At 54.4% G+C, this 22,776-nt stretch overlaps 1 protein-coding gene across 2 annotated transcripts in view; it reads left to right on the top strand.

The window, feature by feature from the left end:
* Positions 1-3,315: 3,315 nt before the first annotated feature.
* Positions 3,316-22,776, top strand: part of LINGO1 (leucine rich repeat and Ig domain containing 1) — a 166,575-nt gene continuing 147,114 nt past the window's right edge. For both annotated transcript variants that reach the window (XM_074916619.1, XM_074916618.1), the window contains exons 1-2: positions 3,316-3,638; positions 18,611-18,745. The gene's annotated coding sequence lies outside the window, so the exon portion shown is untranslated. The remainder of the gene's footprint in view (positions 3,639-18,610; positions 18,746-22,776) is intronic.

Raw genomic sequence — 22,776 nt, 5'->3', positions numbered from 1 at the left:
CACACATTCGGCAAGCACAAGGCAGGGTGTCCTGCTGGCGTCACCTCTGTCGGGTGAAATCTGGCATGGGGAAGGCCGGCACACGTGCACCAGCGCCGTGCTCGCAGCTGCGGTCACCTGCTCCAGTGTGGCATCAGGGGAGGTGAAGCAGACGCTGGTGGCTGTGCCAGGCACAGGGAGATGCTGTCTGAAGTGCCGCATGCAGCCGTGATGGCCCGTCTTTCAGCAAGATTAATTCATGCTGGAAGCGGTGTGGAGAAGGGCTATTAGTATGGTGGGGGAATGGAGAGCCTGTCTTATAAGACGAGACTGAAAGCACTTGGCTTAGCCCAGCAAAGGGAAGGCAAAGCAGGGATATGATTACTCTCCATAAATATATCAAGCAAGTAAACACCAGGTACAGAAAGGAACCATTTAAGCTAAAAGACTGTGCTGGCACAAGAACAAATAGGCTTAAACTGGCTAATGTAGGCTGGAAATTAGGAGACAGTTTTTAACCATGGGAGTTGCAAGAGAGTTTTTAGCCATGGGAAGCAGAGGAGGAAAAATACCTCATTGCTTTCCAAATAGAGCTGGACCAGTGTGTGAAGGGAGAAGAAAGGCAGCTGCCTGCAACTGCAGGGGCTTGCAGTGGGAGTTGGCAGAGTCCTGCCCGCTCCAGGCTCCTTCAAGGACATGCTGGGCACATTGTGTTCTGCTGGCATACCCCGAGGTCCCCAGTTTCCTAGGGCAGGGAGCACTGTTCCTGCAGGCAGGGACAGCTGATGCCAGCCTCCCTCTGCGCGGGGGCTGGCAGGTACCCAGCGCCTGGGACAGCCCCCCAAAGTGCTTGGGAGTGGAAGGGGCGAAGAGCCAGAGGCAGCCGGTGTTAGCCACTGGCAGGGAAGGTACCACAGGAGCAGAAGCATCCGCTGACCTGAGCGGGGCAGCTCGCTGCACCCGGATTTGGGCTGGCAACCTGCTGCCATCACTGCTTTTTCTGGATTTTCTCTAGAAGTGGCACACAGCTGGGCCACCAACTCCAGATTTTACCTCCTGCATGAAATTATTCTGAATTCCCTGTGTATTCTAGGGCCTGCCTAAAGGATGGGTGAAGAATCTGCTGATGAGGACTCTAATCAGTTTTGAGAGCAGGTAATTTCTCAGCTAGAGATCATCTCCAAACAGGAAATCAGATTCAGAAGATAGCTGCTTTATGCAGCACGTCATGGTGGACTAGAAAAAAGCTTGTAATAATAAGCAGAGCTGGAATAAGAAGATCATTACTAACATCATGCATTAATTACTTTACAATCCACCTACCAGGTGGGTTTTCCTATCTCACTTATCTCTAGTGTTAATGGAATAGGAATAATTCTAGACCCAATCCTGGCATCTGGGCAGGTTTTTTGGACGCTGTATCGCCTTCCTGAAACCGGAAGAAAGACATTCCCTGCCTTCAGCGCATTCTGAGTCTGGCACCGTGCCTGGGATCATAGTAAGACACAAAAGCATCTGATGGAAGCGACCACTGGATGGAGCCTCAAAGGTCATAACAATACCCGGTGCTGGTGCAGATGGTGTTCACTGATGAAAAACACCAAGCACGAAAGCAGTGAGCATCAGTACTGCAGCGTAAGGTACGGAGGGATGCTGCCTGCGCTCCTGCTGCAGAGCCGGGGCTAGCCAGTTGTGCCCGAGCACACCGCCCTGCTCCCAGCTCCATACCCCTGAGCGAGCTGCCTGCACCTCTGCCTGACCCCTGAGCGAACTGCCTGCACCCTTGCCTGCTCCTGCCCTCGGGTCTGCCTGCCCTTGCTGTGGTGGCTGTAGTTTCCTCGGGGCAGGGAGCGTGAGGCTCCCTCCTGGAGGGGTGCAGCCGCATTCACACCCCCAGGCTGTGCAGGCTGGGATACTCTATAAAACCTCACCAAACACATTGCTTCATTCTGGCAAGACAGACACAGATAACGTAACCATGTGAAGAGAATTCCAGTTTTCATTAAAACCCACAGACCTGCAAGCCTCAGCTTCTGCTTGAATAAGGAGGAGGATAATATTGGCAGGAGAAAACGAAAACATCTGATGATATCTGAAGCAAGAGCAGGGTGGCAGCTTTGGGAAGGGAGCCCAGTGCTTCTCCTCCAGGCAGGGTCCTGTGTGCCGAGCCCTCAGCAGCTCCTCACTCCCCAGCCCTGGGAAGGGGTAAGGCAAACCTGGCCAGGGGGATAAACTGAGATCTGGGAACAGAACAATGCACAGTTCAATCATCTTGCAAACTTGCAACAAAGTACCCCGAATGCCACATGGCAATGGGTTTTAGTGATGAGTGCATGAATGTGTTCCCTAAAAGGGGCCTGCGGAGAGGGCAAGGACTGCTCAGGGAGGGAGCGCTGCCATAGCTCCATACGCCTTTCTGCAAGGATTAGTGTTTCCTGCGCCGGGTGGCCCATGCTGGGTGTACAGAGAGGAGCACCATACGTGCGCGGGATGTGGTGTGAGTTTCTGGCAGAGAAACGGATGAGGATGCTCCTGCAGGGCCAAGGGGGGGGTGTTTGGGGATGGGGTGCAGCGGGAAGCAAGGAGAGGGGCTTCCTCCACGGGCAGCCAGGCCACATTGCTGGCAGTTTGGGCCCATAATCTTCCAGGCAGAGTTTTTAGCGTGGTTGCACCGAGGAAGGCTACGGCTTCCCTCAGACCCCGCTGAGATGCCGTATGGATAAAATCTTCCTTGGAAAGCCCTTCCGGCAAGGCTTGGGCTGCTGGCGGTGCTGTGCACTTGGGGACAGCTTGGCCCAGCGTCCCCTGTTTGCAGCAGGACTGGGTTTCACTGGGAAGGTGCAGGGCAGTGGATAAGCTGCCCCAACCGCAGCCAGCTCTTCTCTCCCCAGGGATCCAGGAACATTTCCCCACACCGTTGCCAGGTTGCAGGGGGGTCTCTCACTGTCACAAAATAACGGAGGTGGGTTGATTTGTGTCTTGTTTGCTGGGGCTCAGCATCAGGGTGGCCCGTGGCCTGCGCTGGGGGACACGGCTGAGCCCCGACAGCTCGTCGCACTGATGGCCGCAAAATTGCGGCCATCAGTGCGACGAGCTGTCGGGGCTCAGCCGCATCGCATGCCCAGCACCCCAGGGAGCCCAAAGGAGGTCGGGGGGGTGATGGACAGCCCCGGGGGGGCACCTGCATTCCCGGGCGGGTGTCAAGCAGCCCCCCCGCCCCGGGGACTGGCTATACGGGCGCTCTCTCTTTAAAGCAATCCCGGCCGCGATTTGTCACCGGGGCCGGGCGCGGAGGGGAGCGGGGAGGCGGGAGCGGGGGGGGGCGGGGGGCGCGGCGCCTCGGTACGGCAGCGGCGGCTGCTGCTGCTGCTGCGGGAGGTGCCCGGAGCCGCGGCGGCGAGCGGAGCCTTGAAACCGCGTTGCGCGGGGGCCGGCAGCAGCCGCAAGCCCCGGGGTATGCGCTCGCCCCCGCCGCTGCCGCTGGAGCGGGGTGCGGGTAAGCGGGAGCGGAGGAGCGCGGAGCCAAGCGGAGAGCGGCGGGGAGCGGGGCGCGGGAGCCCGGCCGAGCCCCGAGCGGCGGAGGATGCGCCCAGCCCCGCGGAGCCGAGCCCAGCTGCAGCGCGGCGCGTCTCGCCCGGCCGCCGCCCGAGCCCTCGGAGGTAACGGCGGCGGAGGGGACCGGGGGGGGGCAGCCGGAGCGGGATGGGGCTGGGAGGGGGGTGGCGGGTCGCTCTCCATCCCCCGGGACACCCAGCCACCGCCCCGTGCTCCCTGGGGACCTGCGGCTCCTCAGCAGCGTCACTCGGCAAGTGCTTCCCGGCGCCCTCGCAGCGGGGCTGGGATGAAGGACCCCCCCTACCCGGCGCGAAGGGCTCCCTGGGGCAGGCGGGTGGAGGTCACCGTGCTCTGCCCCCCCCTCCCTCCACCCCCGGCTGTCGTCTCCATCGCCCGAGCTGCTGGAGGCCCAGCCCGGAGCGATGGCAGATGCTCAGCGCCAACCTCAAAACCGCGGCGGTCGAAGCTCGGCTTTGAGGTTCGATGCATCCAGTAACCTCAGGCAGCACGCGCGGGGCTGCCTGCTGCCGGCGGGCCGGCTGCTCGCCCGCCTCGCCACCCGCTCCCCCAGACCAGCCAACTTTGGGCTGACTCGGTGCACTGCCTGCCATGGGAGCCAGCCCCGGCCTCGGGCAGCTCGGCTGGAGCTGGAGGGGGTGAGGACGGTGCCTGCACCCTCATGGCTGGACCGCCAGGGACCAACGGCTCGGTGACAGAATGGCACCTCAGGTTTAGCAACGAGGGGGGGTTCGATTTGATCCCAGACATTTGACTTGCAGCTCTTCATTCTCCAGCTGATCTGCCCTGCTAGGGAAGCTGCCTGTTTGCACCCTACGTCTTTCTCAGCTCCCCTGCCAAATTAGGGCAAACGGCAAAGCTGTCCCTCTGCCCCCCCCGTCCCTGTCTCTGTTGAGAAACTGAGTCTCATCTCATGTTCCTCGACTTGTACAGAAGCAACCCACCGCAACAACGACCGGAGGGCCCCAGGGCTCTCCTTTTATCTGCTGCGCTGCTAACAGAGGAGAGAGAGGGGTTTAATTATCCTCAAGTGTCAGTTCAAGATAAATCTGCTGGGACACAGCTCTTGGCAGGTGTGAAATAACAGGAGGTTTTCATGCATGGAAGGCTGAGCTCAGAACAGTTCAGTGGTTTAATTGGCGGCTCCTAGGAAGGGTTCATGTCAGGGTACAGAAAATGGGACGGTGCAGGCTCCAGCAGTGATCCTGGTGCCACAGCTGGGGCAAAGGGAAGATGGATGCTGAAAGCGAAGAACTTTCTCCGGTGTGTTGCTTTGGGGGTTTGGTGCAGAGCGGGTGCTCTGAGCTGGTAACGCAACCTCAGGTCAATGCCATCCTCTGATGCTTTTCCAGCATCGCTTCATTTCTGCTCATCTTTTCAGTCAGTTCCCAGGGGAGCCCTTGCAGGGCCATCAGGAAACGTGCCCTATTTTATGGGGTGCCTGGGGAGCTGAGAATGAGGGAATTACCTCCAGAACCAGGGCACTCCAGAGATGTTTTCTAAGCATGTGAGGTGGGATGGCCTCAGGGTTTCTTGAGCAGCTTCTCCCTCCTCCTCCTGCTAAAATCCCTAAAATGCTTTACAGGAGCTCTCGAGATAAATGTTTGAAGAGTTTCAGTTCTCCAACTTCCTGGGGAAAAGCCTCTTCCCTCTCCAAAGGGCTGTGGCAGGGGAGCTTGGCACCCACAGAGAATGTCCCCGCATTATTGGGGGTGCAGTGCTGGCATGCATGGAGCATCTGGCTCCTTGTCTCCCGTCCCGCCCATGGTGTGCTCGTTGGCCCCTGGAGCTGGATTTGGATCAGAGAGCAGAAGCTCCTCCACAGAGTCCTCCAGCTGTGGTGTCCCACCATGGCCTTATCACTGCCACAAAATAAGCCCTTTCTGCAGCCAGCCCCTATAATGTGTTGGTCTGGTATAACGTGGTCATCCAGATGTGCTGAGCTCTGTCCTCATTCCTTAGCCCTCCTGGAGGGGGGCATGGAACAGATGTTTTAAAGAAACAGTGCCCCCCATCCCTGCTGCCTCGTTGGAGGGGATGTGGATACGAGGAGCTGGTGCCGCTGCTTTTCCGGATGAAGCTGTGATGTTGTGTTGTTACTGTAGTTATGTTCCTTGGTTTAGGGTCCAAGATAATGACTTAGCTGTACTTCATTTCAGTGCTGGGTGGAATAAGCCAGCCTTTGTGAAGTTCCCGCCAGCATGTAACAGCAGCTGGCATTAGAGGTCTTGGTTTGGTTCTGTCTCATCTGTACTGACCACCATCAGTTCTGGCTCCTCTTGCTAATCACCAATGTCTTGCTGACACTGTGAGGAGACATTCGGTAAATGTCCTTGTAAGACAGTGAGTTTTGTAGATGTGCAGATACGTTGTTTTCAGAAAGACCCAGTTATTAGATGTCATCTTGGCGCTGTCCCCTTTCCATTTGTGCTTGGTGAGCACCGCCGATAGTTGCAGCCATGCTCCAGTCCTGCCAGACTCACATCCCTCCTTTGCAAATCTACATTAGTGAAACTCGCAGGTTGTTTTTTGGGTACAAACCTTGTTGATGCTCCTGGTGCTGACCACTGGTCGCACTGGTGCTGGTCCTGATGCAGGATAGCTGGGTGATAGCCATAGCAGGGATGGCTTGGCTGGGGACAGCTCTGAGAAGAGGCTTTCTGACCCTTGCTGCAGTTAGCTGTGCCTGAGTCTCTGACAAAGGCATGTTGGAGGTGTGATTGAGGAGCAGAGACACTTCCTCACTTCTCCTTGGAGGTCAAGCTCCCGTGAGATGGGCTGGACCAAGGGAGAGCAGAACCCTCACTCATTTCAGCTGCAACAAGCTTTTGATGCCACCTGTGACAGGAGCATATTTAGACTTGATGTGTATCCCCCATCTTGACTTTGGGCTTTGGATCAAGGTGTAAGAGCTTTTGAGGCATGCACGCACAATAAAGGAAAAAAAAAAAAAAAGTATAATTAAAACCACAATCCTCAAAATGTTTGCAAATCCAAGAGCTTATCCTCACCCCGGGTAGGCAGAATTAACCAAGGGTAGGATCAGTAAATCACAGGATCAGCCACTTTCATCATCAAACATGAGGCGGCTGGGAGCACAGCTGGAACAAAGGAACGTAACCACATCGAGTCTTTGTGGGGATGCTCAGGATCTGGCACCACAGGTTTTTTCTTTAATACCATTGCAGAATGTGGCTTGGGAACCAGCAGGGCTCCCAGCGATACATGGTCAGGATTTGGCTTCAGATGGGGGTGATTAAGAAAAAAGGGCTGCTTGAGGTATCAAGGGCACCCAGGGAACATAGCCCTTGCCAGGGGCGGTGGGAGGGACAGTGGCTGATTCAGGACAAAATGGGCTGAGCTAACGCAATCCCTTGCCTTTGTCAAAGGGGTCTGATAACTTCTTCCTCCTCAGCACTTCAGTTTTTGGTTGAACTCCCACACTTTTAGTCTAAGGAGGAGATTTAAACCATCCCTGCAAAGCTGTGAACATCCCATATGGAGATCAGCACATCAGTGCCAACAATAATAACCGTAAAGGGGCTGGTTGTCCAGCATCCCATCGCTTTAGCCACAATCCTACTCCCACTTGCCATCAAAGCCCATCTCCAGTGAGGCTGGTCTCTGCTGCTGAGCAGTGGCCATCATCTCTTTGTACCTGGGGGAGCAGCAGGGAGGTGGAGCAGAGCCATACGGCGAGGTAGGAAGGGATCAGGCTGCCCCAGCATATCAGCATCCACTGTGCACGACACCTCAAGGCAGCTGACGGTATGTGGGGCATGTGTCGGCAGCAGCGGAGAGAAGTTGGCCTTCAAATGTCTCCTCCTGCCATGCTGAGAGCAAACTGAGAGCGGGCAGAAGCGAGGCAGGTGGCATCTTCGTCATCTGCATTGTGTTGAGCCAGGCTGGTGTGTGCTCTGTGGGCAGCTCTGAGCCTGGGCTGCCCTGGGGCAAGGTGTGAGTGCAAGGGGACAGCACAGGTCTCATTAAAGTCAGCAGGGCTCAGAAACCCGGTGCACAGGGAGCGTGGCAAATGTTTGAAGGGTTTTTTTGACATGTTTGGATCCGGGATGTCAGCTGGAGCAGCAGCAGTTCCCAAGTACCCCAGTGGTGTTGGAGGCTGGGGTCAGGCCAGTCCATCTGGAGTTTCATGGCATTATCTCTTAAATGCCTTTAACTGTAATAGGATGGCCTGACTGATTGGATTGTGCTCTGTAATTAATTAGCTGGGTGTACTGTATGGGAAGCAGCTACAGTGGGAAGAGAGGGAGGAATCCGCCGGTGAGAGCGGTTAAGCTTCAAATGGCCATTTCTCATTAAACCAGCCTCGTGCAGCGTTACTCACGGAGCGCAGGGGGTTAGTTCCAGTGTCCTGGCCCTTTTCCAGGTGAGTAGTTGTATTTTTGATGCCCAACTGTTCCCCCCGGAGCCTGGTGTGCTGCACCCCACTCCTACTGCAGGAGTCACCAACACGCCTGGCCTTGGGGACCTGCTGGGATGAGAGAGTTGGTTCAGGCTGGGGTGTATATGGGGTGGTGAGGGGGTGCCCCCTCTCCTCAGGAAGCCCTTGCCAGGGTGACAGACCCTGCAAGGGGTGCAACATTGTGCAGCCCAAGCTGCCCTGCAGGTTGCCTTCCCGTGCCGGTGATGGCTCCCGTGTGTGAGAGGCTCCTGGGCATGGCTGGCACAAGCCCTGCTGCTTTTCCCTCCCTTGCCAGGGCCCGTGGGCTCTCCCCACTCCTCCTGCCATGCATTTTCTCTGGTTCCTTTGTCTGCTTTTAGCATCCATTTGTATCTTTAAACAGAAAGCATCCCTCTTAGGTTAATTGGTTTTTTTTCCCCTTTGTGTTTACTGTGGGGATTAATAAGGAACTGCAGTGTAAGGGAAATCTGCAATGGCTCCTTGTTTATTGTTTAATTTAAGAAAATGCTGCTGGGCTGGGCTCAGCCTGCCTGCTGCTGATGTTGGGGCAGGGGCAGGGAGAGGAGGGCAGGATGAGCATCCGCACACCCAGGGCACGGGCTGGGAGCTGTGGGGTTCAGTGGGCCCCAACAAGAACCATGGTGTGAGGGCAGGAGGTGACCTCAAAGGGAGAGTTGTCCCCTCCGCTGCTGCTGTGGGAGGAGGGGCAGCTCCTGGGAGATGGCACCTTTCGGACCTGCAGCCTCTCCCTTCTCTTGCTGGGTGCTCTTGTGGGTGGAGGGGAGAGGTCTCTTCTCTGTCTGTCTCCACCAGTTGTCGGATGTTTCCCGTGTAAGGTGAAACCTGCTTTCTGCTCGGGGCATCCTGGCCCCTGGTGCAGGGACAGCAGGCTCGTCTCGTGGTGCTGGACCCGACTGACTGATGCATCCAACATCCACAGCTCCATCGTCAGCTCCTGGGTCCCTCTGGTGCCCTTCTGGAAGGTGGTGAGCTGGGGGTCTTCTCCGCTAACAGGCGTGTCTGCTCTTGTAGAATTTCAAGCTGGTTTGTGATGGCGAATCTGATGCTCTGCCCACAGATGCCCGCTGGCATCAAACTGGTCCCACTGCCTGTTTCGCCGGTGTTTGACTTTCCCCGCCTGCAAGTGCTGGGAGGCTTTGCTGTGCAATCCTGGGTACAGCCGGGGAGCACAGTCCACGTCCCCCTCGGCACGCTTGACCTCACTGCTGCCTGTGAGCACCCCTTTTCAAGCAGCCTGCCACATGTTGGGGCGTCTGGGATGGGCTCTCCCTAGGCTGCGGAGGGCCAGGGCCTCCCCAGTTGTGCAAGGGGGCTGGGGTGGAGCAGGGCAGTGTAAAACTCCAGAGGGTCAGCATCACTGCCATGCCGGAGAAGAGTTGTAGTGTCCTCTGCACCAAAGGCTGATAAATCTTGGAGGGGAAAAAACAAAGAAAAATCAACAAAGAAAGGCATGTGCCAACTCAGCTTAACCCACAAAGGAAAACCACGTCATTTAAAAAAGAAAAGCTTTTAAAAATAGATTTTTTTTTAGCAGAGAATGCCACTCAGGAGAGTCAATGAGCTCTGTTTCAAGAGTTGAGAAACAAAACGCTCCAGGAGCTGTGAAACGAAACCTCTCATTTTCAGACTCTCCAAGTGTCAGGTGTGGCTCCTCGAGCTCTGTGTTTTTCCAGCCGGCTGTGCTGGATCCAGCCTGGCTGTGTGATGGTTGCTGGCTGCTCCCAGCCGCTGCCGCTTGCTGGAAACAGGGAATTCACCATCTCGGTCAAGGGGAGAAACTGCAACTCAGATCTGTGTTACATCTTAACTTGGTTTCCTACTCGCTGGTGAGGCTGAAGGGGAGCTGGTGAGCCCCATGGAGCATCCCTGAATTTTTTTTTTTTTTTAATTGGCTAAGGAGCCCTCTTATTTGCCTCAGCTCTGACTAATGAGGCACATCTCACTTTGACAATGTGTCACAAGCAATAAATTTCTCAGTGGCTGCTGGGCTGCAGGGACGCCCTCATGCTCCCGCCTGGACTCGCTGTCCTCCACGTTGCCCTGCACCGCTGGCGTTTGCCCCGGCCCAGAGCATCTGGCATCCTCCCAGAGAAGGAGAAGAGGGTTGGGATGAAGAGGTCTGGGTGTGAAAGCAGCTATCCCCATGGGCTAGCCTTGAGGATGGGGATTATGGGGCTTCCTGTGTTGTTTGCCTGGGCTGGAAATTTGAAAGAAGAAATCACCAAGGACCCAGAACAACAGTTGTTTAGTAGCTGTGCTTTCTGCTGTTTTCCCAAAGATCTCTGCTGTGGCTCTGAGTGTGAACAACGTGCCAGGCTCCAGTTAATTCCATCAGGAGCTCAGGCTGGCTGGTGGTGAACCACCATGCAAGGGAAGATCCTATGGAAGACTTTTTTTCCCCATTAAAAAATGCATTTTTTGATGGCAAGATTTTGCAGGAACGTGTCTCCTTTGGTGAGGAGAGAAGGGGATGGTTTCCAATAGGAAAATCTAGATGGAACCATGATTTTCAAGGTATTCCCCATGGGAAGGCAATTTTGGCTTTATCAGAAGTGCCCCAGTCACTCCAGGGGGCTGCAGAGACTAAATTCTCCTTCCCTCCCCATCCTGCCGTGCTCAGGCCGTGGGGTGCAGTGACAGGGGCCAGAGCAGCCATCTCGGGATCCTCACTCTGAAAGGTGGCATCCTTCTGCGTAGTAAGAGCATACGGTATCATACGGTATAGGTATCGTATGATGCTCATACAGGCAAGGAGAAGGGTCGTGAGTGAGCTGGAGGCTGCCACCCTGGGGCAGAGGTGCTCAGCCATGTCTGACTGTGAAGGAAGGGGTTGAATTTGTTCGAGGGTGTGGACATCTTTGTACAGTTTGTCAGCTCTTGCTACGTGACACTAACCTTCACTCTGCTGGCGTTGTTAAGGGACCGCTCAAGGTTCTAATCATTGATGGAAAACACCAACTATTAACACTGATCCTCTTTGTATTCTTGATGGATTCTCTTTAAGCCCTGCTCGTAGTGGCTCTCCACTGTTAGCTTTTGTTTTGTCCTCAATAGCTTGTCTAATAAACGCCATTATCTTGGGCACAAATCTACTTCATGTCTCAATTCCACTTGGCAAGAGTTGGTAATAACAGCGGAACAGCATCCTTTGAAAAGGGGTTCTGTCACCAGCAGCTGAATATGCCACTTGTCCACTTCCCACACCTGTCCCCAGAGCAGATAAAGACAAGGGGAAGATGCGTGGCCAGAAAGCAAAAGGGGCATCTGCCTGATAAATTGGATGTTTAAGCAGTGCCGGCAACAGTCAGTGCAGCAGCTCCAGGGATTGGGGCAGCTCCACCCCTGCCACCTTGGTAATTAGAGATGTGTTTATGGCCTGGGACCCTTTCTAATTCCAGCAGATTAGAGGGGAAAAATGGTGGTGAAGGGTGACAGCTTGTCAGGGAAGGAGATCAGAAGTATCTCTTATATCTTGAAGGAAGGAGTGTCTCATCTATCACCAAATAAAGCTGTTGTCCCCCAGACTAAAACTGCTCCTGGAAAGGATTTAACTGGTAGATACTGGAGCATTTATTGGGTTTTGGATCAACATGCAGGTCCATAAATGGAAGTATTAAGGCAGGTCCATATTTTGTCTGAGGGCAGCATGTTCCCAAGCGTATTTAAACCCACCGAGACCTGACCCTGATGCCAGTGCTGCAACAACTCTTGCTTGTTACCATCCCTCCTGCGTGAGCAGACAAAGTGGAGAGTGAATGGTGTTTTAATTAAGGCAAACCCGATTTCTGCTGGGCCAGGCAGAGCTTGGCGGCTGTGCTGTTAGAGCTTCCCGAGGAGGATTTCCCATGCTCAGGGGGAAGGGGACCGTAAGTGGGAGCACACTGCCCAGGCTCCTCTTCTGAGCATTCAGTTGTCCCATTGCTGGGATGTCTGGCTGTCTCCAAGATCTGTCCCCTCTCTGAGTTTTAAATATTTTATCCTCTCGGTACCTACTGCATCAAATAATTTTTTTAAAAGGCATTTTCTTTTTCTATTTTTTCCTTACTCCGTTCTTGCATTTTAAAATGCACCCGTCATGTGTGCAGCACTCAGACATGCTCTCGGCTTCTCCCCAAATGTAATTGCTTTAAAACTGCAGATAGTTGGCAAAAGCTATCTTCTCTGCATTACAGAAGAATCCAGCTCCTCTCAGCCCTCATGCAAGTCGCTCTCCCCCAGTCCTGCGTTCTCTCTGCCGCTGTGCGATGCTCAGCACCTAGGCTTTCCAGGATGATCCTCTCGCTTTTCCAGGGCTGTGGGAAGAGGCTCGAGTGAACACACGGTGAGGGATGTCTCTATGGGGGATAACTAGCTTCTATTGTAGCTTCTGCAGAGCAAGGGTGATGCTCAGTGGTGCCGAAGCCCTTCCCTTGGCTGTGCTGCTAGCAGGGTGCCTGTTGGTGCCACGTCTGCCTGGCTGGCTGGGTACCTGTGCCAGGCATTTTGCAGCTCCACCACCGCACATTTAACATGCTCTTTCTGTTTGCAGGACGTGTTGGGCTTTCAAAAGCATTAATGATAGAAAATAAATTGAAATCTGAGAGAAATAATCTTTAGGCATTCTCTGTAGGCCTTGTCTTGTCTTGCCTTGCCTTCCTCAGCCATGTTGAAGGCTGCGGCTGGAGGGGAATATAAATAAGGAGGAGCCCCGAGTCCATCTGATCTGTTGTGATCAGTGGCTCTCACTGCAGGGAGCCTGCCTGCTCGCTGGTGTTGATAAACCCGAGGGGTCTGGAGAGGGTGGAAGTGATGAGGCGTTGCTGGACCTTCTCGGAGGGCTTGTAGTCCTGAGTCAAAGAAGGTCAGAGAGCTGGGGGCACACTGGGGCTTCTAAGGGTCTGTGCTTTGCTTGGGGGGCAGAGTTGCATCCTGGCATGGGGCTGCAGTTGCCGGTGCCATGCTCTTTGGTTCTGCACCAACCTGTCCTGGGGAACCAGAACCTTGTGTCAGCATTCCACCCTGCAGATGGAGTTAGGTCACAGGTAAATGCACCTAAACATGCTCCATACACGCTCCAGCTGAGGCATTCCCTGCCCTGTGCTGAGACCCCATCAGTGTCAGTCTCCTGACTGGAGGGGAAGGTGGAATCCCCCCCCAGGACCACCGCCCTCACAAGCTTCAGGAGGTTGGTAGGTGATGGGTGCAGGATGTTTCCTGCTTGAAGCTCAGTTTGAGCGTAAAAAGAATGAAAACTGCTGTGTGTCTTAAAGCCAAGGGCTTTGGCAGGAGCAGACTTGGCCACATGGAGGAGTGTCTGCCCCTCCATCGCAAATGGTGCCTGCCTGAAAGGAGACTTCCCATGACTGGATAATTAATGGTACAGCAGGGTGTTCAGAAGGGAACACAGTAAAGAAAATCCTACCAAGTTCTCAGTGCTGACATTTTCACGGCAGCCTTTGGAGTTTCCCTCTCCCTGTGCTGGAGGGAGGATGCTGGTCACCCTTGGGATGTCCCTGCCAAGGTCAGGAGCATCTCTGGAAATATGCAAATATCTTGACTGGGCACCTTCAAAGCAGGAACAGGGTGCGGCGGCTTTGTCAGCATCAAAACTTTCGGTCCCTGGAGGAGAGCCAATGTGCCAGAAAACCTGCTGATTTCTCCTGCTCCTGCAAAATAAACGTGGAGCTGGCATGGACCATGAGTCCACGGAGAGCCATACCTCATAGCAACCTCCAGCGAGAGGCTGTTAAGGCACCGTTGCCTGTCTTAGCCTGGCCCCTGGGCTGCTCTTGGATGCAGACCAGCCTTGTAATGAAAGCTTTTTCTATGTCTGTTTTCTGAGCATCAGTTTAACGTCTGGAAAATCCTGTTGAGTGGAGCCTGGAGCACTTCAAAGATGCCCGGGGAGAGGACAGATGCTCTGTAGGCACCCTGCATATGCCACGCGGGGAGAGAAACCCAGCCGGCCTCTGCAGGCAGCTGCCTGATCTGGGGACTGAACCTCGCACTTGCAGCAGGAAGGGCTGAGGTCTGGTGGCTCTGAGCTCTGGAGGTTGTATTGCTGAATGCGTTTTTGGACAGAAAATGTAGATTTTTGGTGATTATAGTGCTCGGCTTTTTGTGTGCTTATACTGAGGGCAGTCTATCGCCTTCTTTCTCCTTTTAAGTGGAGAGAAACCCAGATGTCTCCAGCTCAAAACCTACTGAACTGAGACTTTCTGCCCTTTTCCAGGGGATTGAACTTGGCGTGGTAAGGGGAATACCAATGTTTGCTCCCACAGCATGGATGCTCATCTCTGGGAGAGCCTGGTGTGGTACATCCCACATCCTCCCAGCCACAGACCTTTAGAGATGCCTAGATGAAGAGCTGGGGATTTAGGCAGGGAGGATTCATGGGTCTGAAACCTGCTGCACTCTCACGTTAGCACGTTGAGTTGTGCTTGTACATCCCTCCCTTTGAGGGCTGGATGATGCTGGTGGCTTTCAGCTCCCACCAAAGCCAGAGTCAGGGCTGTCTGGCTGCTCCAGGGTGCTCTGTACATCCCCAAAGTGGGACTTCTTGCAATGGTATCCTCTCAGTCACGTAGTTATGTGCTGTTTTAATGGTGTCAAGCTCTGAATGAGCTCGGGCAATTTGCTTTATAAAGCAACGCACTAAATATGTCAACACTCAGTGCATGTTTTTAATATAATATTTCAGACTGTTTTGAAAGAAGCCAAGATCCTTCTTTCCCTCTTCATTAGCTACGTTTTATGTGAAAGAGATGAACAATAGAGAGAGTTTGCCAGAGAGAAAGCTTTCCCAAGTATTTGTTGCTGCTGAGAAATCAGCTGCTTTTTATAAAAAAACTCTCAATGCATAACTATCAGGGCAATTTAATCTGTGCGTAAGCTGCCATGGAAGGTTGTAGGATTGGCTTTGCTGGAGATGTTGAGGGCCAGGCTTGACCGTAGCCATTGGACATGCTTCAGGCACAATGAATCCCTCTTCTCCAAGGGGTAATGGAGTAAATGACCCACCAGCAGCTCCCGGCCACCCAGGAGTTTCAGAAATACAGTCTGAGCTGCTCTGGCGCTTCCAGGCTGGGGGGTGAGCAGGTTTGTGAATCTTGCACTGTTTCAGCCCAGAAATGATGGCTTTGATTTTAACTTGCTTCTTGACAGGACCAGGGGTGGGTTCTGTCCTGGTCTCCAGCTGGGAGACTTGGTCTCCTGCCATAGAAAGGGTAAGACCTTCTGCTTGGTTGGCTGCAATGCTCTGTTTTAACTGGTGTTACTCAAAAGGGAAAAAAAAAAAAAAAATCCCACTGCAATACTTTCATCAGAGAAACCGTGTTCCCATCTCTTCCCCCAGAGAGTTTCCCTTTCATCACAAGTTGGAGGAAACTTTCAGGGAACTCAGAACTTTCCTCTTCAACAAGGACAAACCTGGGGAGGCGGTGGGAGGGAGCTGTTCCCTGAAGCCCCTGGCTCTCCATCCATCAGGCCTCCCCAGCCGTGGCCTCACGGTGCCTGTCTGAGATGATTTCCTCATGAAAATGAAACGGAGGGCAGCCAAGAGCCGGGAGTCTTCCCATCATGGAAAAGCCTGTCTGAAAGCCATGGAGCCGAAGCCTCATTAGCTGGGGTGGGTGGCACCGGGGCGGTGGACTCCGGAGAAGGATTTGAGTGAAGAGCGTGATCTCGCTGCCAGGAGAAATGCTGCAGAGGCAGGAAAGTGTGCAGATGTTGGCATGACAGCTGGCTGTGCTGGGATGGGGCTCACCATGATGCTCTAACCCTGGGCGGGGCAGGAGGGGACAGAGGACGTGGATCTGAGGTGGGAGTTGGCTTCTGTGTGTGTGCTCCCTGCAAGATGCCACGGGGGATTAGGGAGGCCCAGTGCGAATCTCTCTGGGGATGCTGCTGCCCTGCTGCAGCACCATCCCCTTCTGCACCCAGGACAGGCAGGATTTGGTTTTTCTTCACCTCCCAGTAATCTGGCTGCTCAAATATTCTTCCTGCAGATTTCTTTTTTTTTTTTTTTTCCACTCCTAAATGGAGTGTTTAAGCTTATTCTTTTCTTTTCTGTGAAAGAGGCAGTAAATCCTTTATCCTGCCTGGCTATTTCTGTGTGTGCATTTTCTCATTGTGCTCCAGCTTGTCAGCTGTGTCAAAGCCCGGAAACCTTGGCCTCTGTTGGACTCCAGACTTGAATTTCTCTGTATTTAACAACACAGGCTCCCTTCGACTAACAGTTCTTTTCTCTCCCCTTGGTGTCTTTTTTTTTTCTTCTTTTTTTTTTCAAAAATACCTGGTTAAAAAAAGCCCTGACATAAGGGAGCAAGCAGAGGTAATGGTCTGTCGGGTTCATCCCTGGCACAGCCTGCCAGCACTGGCAAGGAGTCAAAGCCAGGCTGTCCTCCTGCTCCCCGTGCTTCTGGGGTGTCAGGGCTGCCTTGGGGAAGGGGAACACCCCAGCTGTCCCCCCACCATGGGCAAGGGAGCTTTCCAGAGAATAGCTTGGGATTGGGGGTGCCTAATGCTGGGGCAGTGGATCTAGTGAGCACAAAGGCAGGATTTCGGTGCATGGGGGGATTAGCCGGGGGCAGGTGGATGGCTGCCTGTGCACTGGGGCCATGTGCCAGCTCCGGCTGTGGTGCCCACTCCTGGGAACAAGCGTGGAGTGTCTCCCTGGGGGGATTTGATGGAGGGACAGCCAGCCAGCCAGCCCTGTGGCTGCAGAGAGGAAGACCAGGCTGTGGTGCTGGTGGCCAGAGGTGGGAATGGGTACAGTGGCACATGTGCTCCAGCCCGCTCCATGTCCCTGCGGTGGTGGCAGCAGCCTCAGGTGGTCAGTGCCCCCCATCCCCTGGGGCCAGCTCCACCAGCTTTGCTTTGCAGCCGGGCTGGCACTTTGTGAATGCCACGGCAGCTTACCATGCTGGGCAGCATGGGTGTTTGTGAGAGAACAAAAGAATAAACAATGGAAACTGTGATTAATTAGTGCAGCTAATTAGCAACGTGCATGGCTTGGGCTGGAGCTTGGTAAGGTGCCAAGATCAGAGCTGGGGGAGCAGGGAAGGGGAGAGGATGCTTTCCCACCACCCCTTTGCAACGTGCCCACACAGGAACCTGGCACCGGGGAAACTGCTGCCCATATACCTTGGAGGTGCTGCTGACATGCAGCTATCGCCATCCCCAGCAGCACCTTTCCATTCCCCAGTGCTGCCTTCGCTGAGAGATAACTTCCCTCGGCCACAATCAGCATCAGGAGATGGGCGTTAGGCCCCCCTGCACTCCCGTGCTGCAGCTGTTAATTACCGAGTCCTCGTTAGGGTCGGTGGCGTTGTCTTCCCCATGGAATAGGATACTCCTCTCTCGACTTCCCCTACATGATACAGCCATCTTATTCTTTGCTCTTCATTTACAAATTAGCGCAAGGACCACGGTCAGCAAACAAATTTGCAGCAAGCACATGGCAGGCTAGGAGATTTGGAAGAATCCTTGGCAAATATTTGCCAGCCTCTACCGAGAACCTCGTGAATACTTTTCATGACCGAGATGTTGAGCGTAACTGGCAACTTGGGATAGGCTGCCAGGCCTCAGGTTGGGGATGACTGTTAAAAAATACCTAAGATAACAGCATTTGCTTCCATCCCTCCTCCTCCCTGCCCTCTCACTCTGTAGTGTGGGAATATCTTAAGATGTGATACACTTGACTGCAGCTGTTGCAGGATCACATCATTCCTATTGAAAGGTGGCTGTGGCTAAATACCATTTGCTCAGCAAGGTCTAAAGCGTTGCCCTTTGGAGTAATTGGGAGACGCAGCCCCTTTTCTGAGAACAGGAGAGTATTTTTCAAGGCGCCATCACTTTATTATTAATTTGTTAAGCACTGACAACCCAAAACTGTTTGAGACGCAAAAAGGATGTGAGCTCTGCCTTGGGGACCTTACAGCTAAATAAATGTATTAAATCAAACCCATGCTGGAGAGGATAGTGCTGCACGCGAAGGTGAAGCTGGTTCGAGGAGGGGTGAAGGTGCTATCTCCTCCATCAGGAAAAGGTCTCACTCCTCTTTCAGTATTGAAGTTGGGACGAGTGTTTGCAGATCAGCAGGTCAGGGACCTGCTTTCTCTTAGTATAATCCGAGGTGGCAGTGGGACCGCTTGACTTGGGAGCAGGGGGCAGAACTTCTCTGGGCTTGTGAGACCCCCAGCTGGGCCCACTGAGCTGGGGGGTCCTTCCCTTGCATGTTCTCAGCTGTGTACATCAGCATGGGCAGGGAAGCTGCTTGCCCAGGTGAGCTTGTGCTTTTTTCCATCCCCACCAGTGATGCTGGAAGCACGGTAACATCCTCTGGGAACTGCTGCCAAATAGCACCCTATGGCTGGCGGGAGCTCCTCAAGGGGTGCTGGACCTCTTCAAGAATTCACATCTGCTTAGTGTCCAGAGCTAAGCAGGTCCCACCTGACTCCTCTTGTGTCCTTGGTGATGGGGCGGGGGAAAAGAAGATCATTATAGAAAAAAGTCATTTTTTACAGGTCTTCACCTTACCTTCAAGTCCAACTTGCTGTGGGGTTGGGTTTGCTTGGTGGGCACTCAAGGCTGTGCATTCCCAGCCTGACATCTCCTGTGCTTTCTCACCTGCAGCCCCCTGTGCCCGGGAGCCATGAGCCGCCTGCAGAGCCGCCGGAGCAGCCCCCCAGCCGCAGCCCCCCGGTGCTGCTAGGCTTCCCCGCTCCCCCAGGAACCTGCCTGCACCCAGCCTCCCGCATCCCTCACAAGGTAAGGACCGCATCCTTTCTGTCTGTGAAAAGCAAGGGGTTTGCGAATGCAAGTGAAAGCCGGGTTATTTCTTGGGTCGTTGCATCTCCTGCCTTGCCCGGGTGGGCACTGTTCCCTGGGCAGCGTGCACAGCTGCCTGCCTGCAGTCTGCTCCTCTCCCTCTCTTGGCTTGCTGGGAGGGCGAGGTGCTGGGTCAGGGGTGAGCACTGCCCTCATCTTGCGATTAAAAGGTGATTTTGAAGGTGGGGTAGCTCCCGATGTAACCCGTTGCTTGCAGATCGTATCCCATCTGTGAATTTGCTTGTAGTTTTAGAAGGTAGCCTGGGCTGCTGCAAGGAGCCGGGCTTGGGTGGGACCGGTGCCTTGCGACTGCCTCTGCTTCCCTGATGTACTTCCAAGGATAATTATCTATAATTTGCCTCTTAAGGATGCTCTGGAGGCTTCCCAAGCACGCGGCGCCTTTCCTCCCACTGTAAAAGGCCTTTGGGGTATTTTGAAGGCTTCTTGCAGTGGGGGATTGAGGGATGGCTGTCGGGGGGTGGTTGGGAGGGGGATGAGCCCCTGTCCCAGTATCTGCTCTTTGCACTTTGCAGTACTTTTTTGAAGGTGGAAGTAGAGCTTGGTTTGCAGGCAGGGCTGCGGCTGCTGCGGGGCTAACTGCCCTCCTGATGGGCACTGAACCAGAGTTCATGGCTGAGGAGTGGAAATCAGGTTTAGAAATAAAAATCTTGATTTCGGGGATTGTTTTGCGTTTTGAGATTTTTGGGGCTGTTGTTTTCAAGCCTCTTCTTGCAAACAGAGGTGTCAGCTGTGTGCAGTAACATGAGAACTGTGACTTCTGTATGTGTGTAACCCCCTGTGCAGGGGAGCTGGAGGAGGATGTCACCAGCCTATCGCAGGGTGGGCATGGGCACAAGACTCCTGTTTTGAGAGGTCTGCAAGAGGGTTGCAGTGGCTACCATGAGCTAAAAACAGAAGTCATGGCTGAGGTCTAGCTTGTCCTTACTCCCTTTGCGAGCTCCCTGCCTGTGCCTCTGGAGCTGGGATCAGCTGGGATGCTCCAGCCCTCCAGCCAGGGAAGCAGGGGCCGGTTAGCACTGCTAAGGCTGACATCCTCAGCCATAAATATCCAGCCCGATCTAATCCTCCCGGTAGCTCCAGCACTGCTGTTTTCCTAAGAGTTATTTGACTCTTTGTGTTGCACTTCTCAGACAAATGGCTTTTAAATAAAACCCTCTGCTAACTCGTTAGGCCTCCTGTCCAGGTCACTTCCTGCATGGGTGATTTATAGGGCTGCTTTTAACATTTTATTAACTTTAAATCGCCGGGGCCAGTCAATCGGAGTCTATCCCATTAGCTGTGCTGAGTGGCAGCCTGGGGCATCAGGCTGTCCTGCAGCCTCCCTTGCTTCTGGGGAGGCTGCGATGCTCCGAGAGCGACTGTGAGGGGAGAGATGGGAAAGAACAGGAGGACGATTTAGATAAGGAGGAATAGATCTGGGATGGATAAGTGAATCGAATAAGGGTTAAGGAGATAATGGGGCTTGTGATTGTATCTGAGGAGCTGGCTTATCTTCTGCCATATGTGTTTTCTCGGCTGCATCCCCTGCAGTGCGTGCTGGACTGTGCAGGGATGGGAGAGGAGAATCAGGGTTTGGTAAGGTGGTGGCTGCTCCAGACTGATCCCAGCAGGGCATCTCTGCCAGGGCATCCCTGAGCTCCCATCTGGGTAGGATGTGCCTGCATTAAATCCCTCCTGTAGTAGTGCAAGAGACAGAGCCTTCCTCCTTGCCTAGTGCATGCACAAGACCCTTGAGCTCCTGTCATCCCATCTGATCCGGTGGGCTGCTCCCGAGGAGGCTTGAATCCAGTTCCCTGGCATCTAAAATGCTCCTCTGCAGCTCCTTCGCCCTTTGAGCAGAGCCCGCTCTGGACAAGCCTGGCGGTGGGGTGAGTGGGGCTGGGCTCAGCCCCTCACACAGGAGGCTGCCGGGTGCTGCTGGGGGCTGAGCGAGCAGAGGCTGCTCCAGCTGGGAAATCCAGACGAGACGGAGATCATAAGTGATGTAAGGCTGCAGCCGCAGCTTTGATTATCTCTGGTTTTGTTGCTGCTCTCCCCCCGCCCCGTGCCCTGTCTTTGTTCCACCCATGCTCAGAGATGTTATTCGGGGGAGTTTTCCAGCTCTTGGTAACAGGGGAAAAAAAACCCCGAACTCCTGCACAACCAGAGCTAATGAGCTCTCTCTGGAAATAAAAGCATCCTGAGGACAGCCTTTGCTATATAGAACAGCCCGTTCTCTGTGGCTGCTCCGGCCACTGCCTCCGAGTGATGGCCCAGCACGGGGCTGGAGGGAGCTGAGTGGAGCTGTCACCTCCCATCCTTCCGCCCAGTCATGTGAGACACCGAGAAAGCCGAGCCGTGGTTTGCTCCTCTGGCAGAGCTCTGCTGTGGGGATAGGAATTTTGGAGCATTTGTCCGACACCCTGCTGCAGAGCCCATCGCCCTGTGCGTGCTTGCAGGACAGGGAAAGGAGGGAACATACATGACCATGGGTCAGGACCAGCTTTAACTAACTTGGAAAGGGATCTGGGTAACATCCTGGCTCCCGTCACGGGCTGGGCATCACCTGGATGGGTGTAAGGAGGTGGGCTTGCTGCAGCCACGTGTGTCTGCAGGGAAAGCAGACCTGCAGTCCCTGAGGGCTGTTGGGGTTGTCAGGCATACGGCCAGGAGGGAATTTATCTTGCACCAAAGCCGGCATCTGAAAGACATCGCTTCTGATGTGCCCATGATTTGCTGAAACCTGCGTCTCCTTTGTCATATTTCTGTCTGTCTCTGCCTCAAATCCCAGAGCAAAGACTGAGAACTTGCTCGCAGAGAGGAGCGGTGGTTTTTTTTCCTCCATCTTTAAATATTTATTCTGAGCTCTCAAGATACACACGCTGTGATCTGGCAGTGTCTCCTGCATGGCAGAGGCGGGGCTGGCTGCCCTTCCCTCCGGGGAGCACAGGCAGAGCCTACCCCCTCCTCCTGCTGCTGCCCGGTGCAAGAGCTGGGTCCGAGAGGAGTGATGTGGGGTGTTCCCCTCTTCCCACGCATGTGCTGATGTGGGGGCAGAACCCAAGCCCCGCTGAGGTGCTGTGCAAAGAAGGCTCCGGGCTGTGAGCTGCGTTTTTGGGGAAGGAGCTGTGGCAGAGGTAAAAGCAGCCTGGCCCATGCGGCGAGCTCCATGGCTGGGGTGGCACATCCCAAATGGCACCCACCCCTCTGTACCCCGCCTGACTTTCCCTGTTCTTCGTAGCGTGCAGAGCTGCTGCTGGAGGCTTTCCCTCTCGTCTTTGCAGCTTATCTCAGGCTCTCAAGGTCATGCAGGTAACCGGAGCGATGCTGCCAGCCTTGGCTTTGCAGCCTGAGGTGCCCTGCTGTGCTCAGCTGTGGCTTTGGGCCTCCCTCCCTTTTGCTTTTCTTGCTCTACTTTTTCCAAGCCTTCCTGCTGCGGCCGCTTGGGTGCATGGGTTGAATTCAGGGAGAGCTCTCCCGTGCCGCTGGGATGCATGTGCCCAGCATGCCGATGAGGAGTGGGGCTGGTGCTGGGGAGCAGTGGCTCTGCCCCGGGATGTGCTGGGCACAGAGGGGCTGTGCCAGAGCACAGCCACGCCACAGACATTGGCCTGCGGGTCCCTGCAAAAGGGAAGATGACATCCCAGCTCGCTGAAACCGCCACCATCCAAGCATTTCCCTGGAAGCTGGCTCTCCTACAGAGCTGGCTCACTTCTGGCTCTGCCGAGGGGTTGCCTGGACCAGGGGAGGAGGGGGTTTTGTATCTTCTCCTTGTAGCTCAAGTATGGTGGTATTAAACTTCTAGGAGAAAAGCCGGGAGCTGGTTTCTCAGCAGCTCTGCAAGAGATGGGAGGATGTCTGCCCTTCCAGGTGAGCACACAATTGCTGCCTCTGCCTCCAGCTGTTGCGGCTCAGGTGACCTGCTCAGCAGCTGGCACTCATCAGCAGAGAGGCTTGTCCCCTGGCCCCCC

The sequence above is a fragment of the Athene noctua genome, chromosome 13, assembly GCF_965140245.1.
Source record: "Athene noctua chromosome 13, bAthNoc1.hap1.1, whole genome shotgun sequence".
Lineage (NCBI taxonomy): Eukaryota > Metazoa > Chordata > Aves > Strigiformes > Strigidae > Athene > Athene noctua.
Note: the sequence above shows the minus strand (reverse complement) of the source record. Positions and strands in the feature narration are given on the sequence as shown.